This window comes from Sus scrofa, chromosome 14 (assembly GCF_000003025.6).
Source record: "Sus scrofa isolate TJ Tabasco breed Duroc chromosome 14, Sscrofa11.1, whole genome shotgun sequence".
In the NCBI taxonomy this organism is placed as follows: Eukaryota; Metazoa; Chordata; class Mammalia; order Artiodactyla; family Suidae; genus Sus; species Sus scrofa.
Window position 1 is genome coordinate 91,680,796 of NC_010456.5, and position 8,668 is coordinate 91,689,463.

General features: G+C 40.8%; 1 pseudogene; it reads right to left on the bottom strand.

Annotated features, from left to right (window-relative positions):
- Positions 1,075-8,332, bottom strand: LOC100155384 (annotated as a pseudogene).

Genomic DNA, 8,668 nt, shown 5'->3' on the forward strand with positions numbered 1-8,668 from the left:
TATAATTCAGTGAGGAAAGAATAGTCTTTTCAAGAAACAATGTTCAAAAATAGGCTATCCCACATGCAAAAGAATAATTCTGGACCCCCACCTCACACCATATGCAAAAATGAACTTACAGTGGAATAAAGACCTAAATGTAAAGACAAAATCCCTTAATGTCTTAGGAGAAAACATAGGCATAAATATTTGTAACCTTTTATTAGGCAATGGTTCATTAGATAAGACACCAAAAGCACAAGTTAAAAAAGGAAAAATAGGTAAATTGGATTCTAACAAAACTGAAATCATTTGTGTTTCAGAGTATCACTAAAAAGTAAAAATGCAGTCCACAGAAGGGAAGACAACATCTACAAATCACATATCTGATAGCTGACTTTTTCTTTGTTTTTGCTTATTAGGGCCACATCCAAGCCACATGGAAGTTCCCAGGCTCGGGGTCAAATTGGAGCTACAGCTGCCAGCCTACACCACAGCCACAGCAATGCAGGATCTGAGCCATGTCTGCGACCTACACCACAGTTCATGGCACTGAGTGAAACCAAGGATTGAACCCTCATCCTCACGGATGCTGGTTGGATTTGTTTCACTGTGTCAAGACGGGAACTCCCATAGTTGACTTTTATCTAGAATAAAAAACTCTTTTAAATCAATAATAAAAAGACAACCCAAATTCAAATAGGCAGCAGATCTAAACAAACATTTCTCCAAGGGAGATATACAAATGCCCAAAAAGCTTATACAAGGATGCAACATCATTAACCATCAGGGAAATGCAAATCAAAACTACAGTGAGAGAGTTCCCATTGCGGCACAGCGGAAACGAATCCAACTAGGAACCATGAGGTTTCGGGTTCAATCCCTGGCCTCGCTCAGTGGATTAAGGATCCAGCGTTGCTGTGAGCTGTGGTGTAGGTCAAAAACACAGCTCGGATCTGGAATTGCTGTGGCTGTGGCATAGGCCAGCAGCTGTAGCTCCAATTAGACTCCTAGCCTGGGAACCTCCACATGCTGCAGATGCAGCCCTAAAAATACAAAAAGACAAAAAAAAAAAAAAAAAAAAAAACACTACAGTGAGATACCACTTTATATTCAATAGGATAGCTGTGGTCAGAAAGTCAGATAATAACAAGAGTCAGACAAGGATGTGAAGAATTTGGTACCTTCATACATTGCTGGTGGGAATGAAAGTAAAAATGGTGCAGCCACTTTGCAAAACAGTCTGGCAATTCCTCAAATGGTTAAACATAGTTACTATATGACCCAGCAATTTCATCCCTAGGGGTATATTCAAGAGAAATAAAAACATATGTCCAAACAAAAACTTATACATGAATATTCCCAGCAGCATTCCCAGCATTCCCAGAAAGTAGAATCAACCCAAATGTCCATGAGCTGATAAACAGATAAATAAAATATCTTATATACATGCAATGGAATATTACCTGACAATGAAAACTAATGAAGCACTGATATATGCTACAATATGGGTGATTCTTAAAAACATTACATAAGTGGGAAAACCAATCACAAAATACCATATTCTTGTTGTGGTAAAGAAAATGTCCTAAATTTGATTATGATGCTGAGTGCAAAATTCTGTGAATATAGCAAAAACTACTGACTTAAACATTGTTAAGTGAATTTTCTGATGTGCAAATTATATCTGAATAAAGCTGATATATGTTTTTTCCTATCAATGAAAAAACAGGCATTCTTAATACTACTGGGCTTTGGGGATTATATTCACAATTGAAGGAAATTCTAAATAGTTAGTGAAAATAATAGCATATATACATTTTTTTCCCATCAGATTCACTAAATTCAATTTAAGATTCAATGCTTTAGAACAATTGTTCTCAAACTCTATCTTATGTTAGAAGGGTTTGTTATAACACAGATTTCAGGGTCCCATATCCAGAGATTCTAATTCAGTGTGTCTGGGATGAAGCCCAATAGTATGTATTTCCAACAAGTTTCAGGTGATGCTAATGTTTCTGGTTAAAGATCCACACTTCAAAAACCACTTCTCTAAAGGAAAGGTGAAGAAGAAAATATTTAACTTTCATTTGCTATGGAAAGCTTTTCAAAGGATACCATCCTATTCTGAAATATTGGCTTTGTCTGGCTTTTAATTCTCAAGCCCTTCCTCTCTCCCTCATGGGCCTATTTTATTTAAAGGATCATGATATAGGCTGCCACAATGAACAAATTAGTCAACCTCCCCTAAATATTGAGAAGTATACTGGTACTACTAAGTTTCCACACTGTAGTTCACATGGTCGAGTGTGAACTTTCCTATTCAGCCAAGACTTAAAGGATTTTGAGGCTTCACTCACCCTCCCTTAATCCAGGGAAACACACACACACATACACACACACACTCACACACACCCCTACCTTATTCCAAATGACTTCTGGCAAAGATCCTCTCCCATCACTCACCCTCCCTTAATCCAGGGAAACACACACACACACACCTTATTCCAAATGAGTTCTGGCAAAGAGCCTCTCCCATCAATAACACAGGCGCAGTCTGCTGTTTGGATCTCCCTCTTCTCTTCAAAATTCACCCACACCCCAATCCACATACCCCATAGCAGTAGCAATTTTATAAAGGAGATGGCAGAGAAGCTTGCATCATCCAAACCCAACATAATAAAACATAACACCATCAGACATTTCTCTTTGCCCTTTTTGGATTTGTTCTCAACTCCAGAGCCCTTAACCATCTCCTTCCATAAGTGACAATACTTCTTCCTTTGTCTTGCTCTTTCATCTTCCCTCCTGGCTTTGTCTCTGTAGGAACATCGAATTCCTCCTTCTACCATTTATTAGGCAGAGTTTTTCTCTTCCTCATGGGAACTAGGCATCAGCCCAAAACCCAGGTCCTAGAAGCTTGTTTTTATCCCCTCAGTAGTCTTATACAGCAAATTTCCCAAAAAAGCCAAATCTCTTCTGAGTAAAGAATTCTTATAATAAGTTCGAAGAAGAGAAAATATTTCTTCACTTTATGACATGTGAGTCTCAGAAGAGACATTTGTTTTCAGATTCTAGGGGCATTTTACCCCAACTCTCAATGCTTTGTCAGAAGTGAAAGCCCAGTACAGCAATTCCACTTTAAGTATGCATTTGTTATAAGCATTGTTTCCTATAGATGTGTGGGGTTCCCTGTGGTCATTCTTCCCTCTACACACCAAGAACACACTGTACTATGTGGATAGTGCAGGGCCTCAGACCAGTTCCTCCTTTCGCAGCTCCTCCAGAGGAACATCGTTGGAACCAACCAGTCCTACCCCTTTAAGTGAGAGAAACAAATTGCAGGTTTAACACAACTTCAGCCAACTCCAATACTCGACAGTTTGAAAGGTTATACCCCAAGTCACTCAATACCAGTTGAGGGAAGCAAAGCATACCCACATCTCAGGTGAATTCAACACGTAGCCCCAGGAAAACAATGGACTAAGGAAAGAACTACAGCAGTGGAAATTCCTGTGCTCTGCTGCTCAGCTCACAAGCCTCACCCATACCATACTCCATTCTGTTTAAATGGCTTCTGATCTCCTACTCTCAGGCCCCAGTACCTGTGGCTCCAGCTTACAAAAGTGGGCATGTGTCTTCAGTCTCTTCTAATTTCTTCTTCTATTATCTCCCCGGCTCCTTAGCCCATGTGAGGACTAATGTCCTGTTTCACTTTTACTAGATTAAATGGCTGAGATGAGATACTGACTGGAAGCTTTGCCTATGCCCAGTGTTATCAAATCACTGTAAAGATTACAGTGGAGACAGCTGTCTGTGGAGAACAAGGGTGTTTAAAACCATGTTCAAGAGGTCCTGGTTCTTGACGTGATATTACCACGGTCACTCATTTATGTCACCTATCCATATGCTACAATTACCAAACAATTACTATTATTACCAAAAAATTACTATTATTACCATACACAATTTTTTAAGGTAAATTAAAAAATAGAGAAATAAAGATTCTATTTTACCTTTATTTCTTCTCCAACGTTCTTCTTTTCTTTATGTAGACAGTTTCTCTCACCTGTACCATAATTCCTTTTACCTGAAGAATGTCTGAAACAATCCTTCCAGGACAGGTCTGCTGGTGATGAATTTCCTCAGTTTTTGTTTTTCTAAGAAAGTTTTTATTTCGCCTTACCTTCTGGAGGATGAGTTTGCAGCATACAGATGGCAGGAGGCAGGTTTTTCACCACTGGAGTGGAAGTTAACAGATAATATAGGGCAAGAGGCCAAAATGTTCCATCCTGGAATAGATTAGAGTTGAGGAAATAGTTGAAATGCATGTTTAGATTAATACGTATACAGATAGCTACATATAGAAATACATATGTTAAATATATATATGCATACATACATATGGGTCAGTATATACACATATATTTCCTTCTTCTGTCCTCTGACAGGACCCAGAAGCAAAGACATTTGAAATAAATATGTCTTTGAGGTCATTCCATGGAGTATAAATAAATATGTTTAATTATTTCTAGTAACTATACAATGTATATAATACAAATTTGCCTAAAATTTACTTTGTTTCTGCTATTTTCAAATAAATATTGTTTGAAATTTTTTTTTTTTCTTTTAAGGGTCTACACTATGGCATATGGAAGTTCCCAGGCTAGGGGTCGAATCAGAGCTGCAGCTGCTGGCTTACACCACAGCCACGGCAAAGCAGAATCTGATCCAAGCTGCATCTGTGACCCATGCCACAATCCATGCCATAGCTTGCAGCAATGCTGGATCCTTAACCCACTGAGTGAGGCCAGGGATTGGTCCCACATCCTCAAGGATACTAGCTGGATTCTTAACCCACTGAACCACAATGGGAACTCTGAAACATTTTTTCTTCATTCAACATAGTTTTATAATTTTAGAGGTTACACAAAATTTTATTGCACCAAAGTGCCATCATTTATTAAACTCTAATGTTGGGTATTTAGGTTATTTCCAATTTCCCTTGGATTTAAGTGCAAATTTGTGAAACACTGGGTTTCTGGATTAGATTAGGGCATTGTGCACCATCTAAAATTGGCAACAAAATAAAGTCCAAATTTTCAGATTCTTAATGAAAGGATACACTAACATCACCCAAGAGTGAAGTTTCCATATATTTCTCTTTGTCAGATCCAAAAGTTCAGCCATCATTGGCAAAGAGCTAGTGTGTAATAATTTCTTTAATTTTACTTCTTTATCATCTATTCATTCAATTTACATGAATTTTTATTCCAAGTGTACTGTATTCTAGGCACTCTGCTGGGTTCCAATGAAACGGGCAGACTACCTCCCCGACATTGTGGGACTTAGAGTAAGGAAAATAAACAGTACAGCAGTAAAACAAACATACATAAGATAGAACACATATGGAAGGAGACTGGCTATATTTAAGTCACTTACTATGTACTTCCCTGGGAAAGTTATTTAACCTCTGGACTTCAGTTTCCTCATCTGAAAAACAGAGAAAAAAAACCAGTTAACATGTGTAAAATGCTTAGAAGAGTCCTTGGTACATATTAAAGACTCAACACATTTTAGCTATTATTGTTGTTTGCATTAATTATTCATTGCCACATAAATTACCCCAAAATCTGGCAGCTAAAAACAACAAGCATTTGTCATCCCCCATTGTTTCTCATGGTCAGGGATCCAGAAGCAGTTCAGCTGGGGGGTTCTGATTCAGGGCCACTCATGAAGCTGCAAGTCATTTGAAGACTTGGCTGGAGCTGGAGGGTATCTTCCAAGATGCATTTTGGCAGGAGGCCTCAGTTCCTCATCCTGTGGATTTCTCTATAGGGCTGCTTAAGAGAACTACCATGATGTTCAGCTTTCCCTGGAGCAAGTGATCCTGGAAAACGATGCAGTGCCTTTTATGACCTAGTCTTGGAATGCCTACACATCACCACCTCTACCCAAATCTGTTTGTCAAGGGTGGTCACCAAGTGCTGCTTTCACTTAAGGACAGTAAAAATAGAGTTTACTTTTCAAACAGGGTTAAAGAGATTGTGGACATACTATAAAACACCACACAGATGCAGAAGGACCCCCTCAGTGCCTCACCCACAGAAGTGGTTCTCTCTCTCCACTCTTTTTTTTTTTTTCCTGTTATTATTTTTATTATTTTTCATTGTTATTAAGGGGTTTCAAGAGGATTCATCCTAATTCTCTCTCTTCTATTTCAGAATGTCTGAAATCCCTTTAACCAAAGACAAACTGATAAAAATTAAATAAAATTCTCCAAGAGAGTTTACTTTTGGTAAAACCAGAAAATAAGTCAGCAGTATCATATCCTTCCCTTATTCTGCTTTTTTTTTATACACCAGGATCTCATTGCTTATCCATTCCAAAGGCAATAGTTTGCATCTACTAACCCAAAATTCCCAGTCCACCCACTTCCTCTCCCTCTCCCCTCCCCCTTGACAACCATAAGTCTGTTCTCCAAGTCCATGATTTTCTTTTCTGTCTCTCCACTCTTTTCTGACTCTCTCAGTACAATGGTGTACACAACAGAGCCACTACATAATATTCATTTACTGAACTGTGTTTTATAAACCTTTTACTGTTCTTACAAATCCAGATCATCTTCATCATCATTTACACATAGTTACTCTTTTGGTCCTGATTTTTATGTCAAATAAAAGCAAGTAATAGGTCAATGACTCTTTGAAACCAGGCAAACTTCAATTCCTTTCAATACACCTCTCTCAAATTTCTTTATTTTACTCAAGAAGCATCTGTAAAGTCCTAAAAAATGTAGACCGGTAAAAAACCACAGCAGGACACTAGAGGCAACGTCCAAATACACTGGGCCAGGTCAGCTACACTTGGAAAACCTCCTCCAGGTCTCCCCATGGCTGCCTGTCAGGTTTCACCTGGACTTTGGTTTTTTCTTTTCTTAGTATCCCCAAAGCAACATTTATTTACTCATTGAATTCCAAAATGTTTAATTTAGAAGCCTGGCATTTCATAAACACCAATCTGGATTGATGTGGGCTGACATGCATGGTGCTGTCAGAATACACAAGGGCAATCATCAAAAAATTACGAAAATTAATCCATGATTCTAAAACAATCACTACTAAGAAAAAGTTGCAGGTATCAAACCTAGATGCATTGCATTGAAAAGAAGGTTTATGCACATCATAATTTAAAGAGGCAAAACAAGGCACTACTGAAACCTCATGTTAGGCAGTTATGAACCTGATAGAAAGAAGCAAGTGATCTCAGCTTCCCTTAACAGTTTCCCACTAGCTGAAGAATGAGATGAGAGGGATGAAATCATTTTTGCACGCTAAACTGTATTGCTAAACAAAACACTATCAGCTTGTTTTAAATGGATCATTTAAATACCAACTATAGCCTGCATTGGTTAATTCTCCTTTCCAACTCCCCTAGTGCTTTCTCCCGCATTTCACCTACATCAGCAGGCATAACAAAATGCAACCTTCAGAACTCACCTGTGTACACAATTCGAAAAGGGAGCTCCCGTGAGCTCAAAGCAACCGGCAGTCAGTCCAGCAATGCCCATGAATTTATTGGGAACTGCTTCCTGGAGGTTGGAGTCGCTGCCATACAGAGAGGTGTAGCAGGAGATACTTAATGATGGTGATGAGGAAGGATGGGTGGCGATGCGCTAGGAGCGGTGGTAGGGGGAGTGGCGAAGCCCCTCAGTTGCCTTCTCCTGCTCTGTCTTCCTCCCGGTCCGCTGGTCCAGAGAGTGAGGCGGCCTGGCAGCAGCTACATTGATGAGCATGGAGTCCTTATAGGAATCCTCCTTTAACGTGTCCAGCAGGGCTATGGCATCATTGAAGGCTAAGGAGGCAGGCCTGCTCAGTGCGTTCTGGATTTCCTGGTACAGCACTGAGAAGGAGGGCCGGCCCATGGGATGCGGGCCTCAGCTGCGCGTGGTCTTTGCTGATTTCGAAGGCTTCCTTGTAGGCAGCGCCCCATGCTTCGACCGCACTGTTTGGCTTCTCTCAGGGAGCCGCCTCTGCCAGGTAGCGGTAGTAGTTGCCTTCATTTTCAGGTAGAAGTCCTTGCTCTCATTCTGGAAATCACTGCAATTCTTCGTGAGGAACTTGTCTGGCAGACTCAGCACGTCGTTGCACACCATTTCCAGCTCCCTCGCCATCCTCTCCCGGTAAGCCTGAACCTCATCCAGTCTCTTCTCATTTCCGTTTAGCCGTGGTTTTCTGCTCCATGCTGCTGGGCTCGCTCCATGTTCTTGTAGGCCACGAAGGGGAGGTTTCGGTCTTTATTGGAGAGGTTTGTTGAGATTGGTCACCGCCTTCATGACGGAGGCCACGTCGTCCTAACACTCTGCCATCTCGTCTAGGCCAGCCGCGCCTGCTGCAGCAGCTTCCAGGGTCCCCCCTTGTCCCTGCGGTCGAGCCTATCTCGCCCATGTTTCCACCGCAGGTGGTGGAGGTTGCCGCCGCGCAAGCGCACTGGCTTGCTGGCTAGCCTAGGCTTCAGGCTGCACACAGCGCCCCTAGCCCCGGAATGCGGAAAAGACAAGCAACAAGCATCTGCGCGGGTGGGCGGGGCAATCGGAGAACTCAGGACTCCGCAACTGGGTTTCTTATAGACCCGTTCTCTTCCATTAAATGTTAACCTTCTGTTCTGTTAGAAATGAGTGGGAGTATGG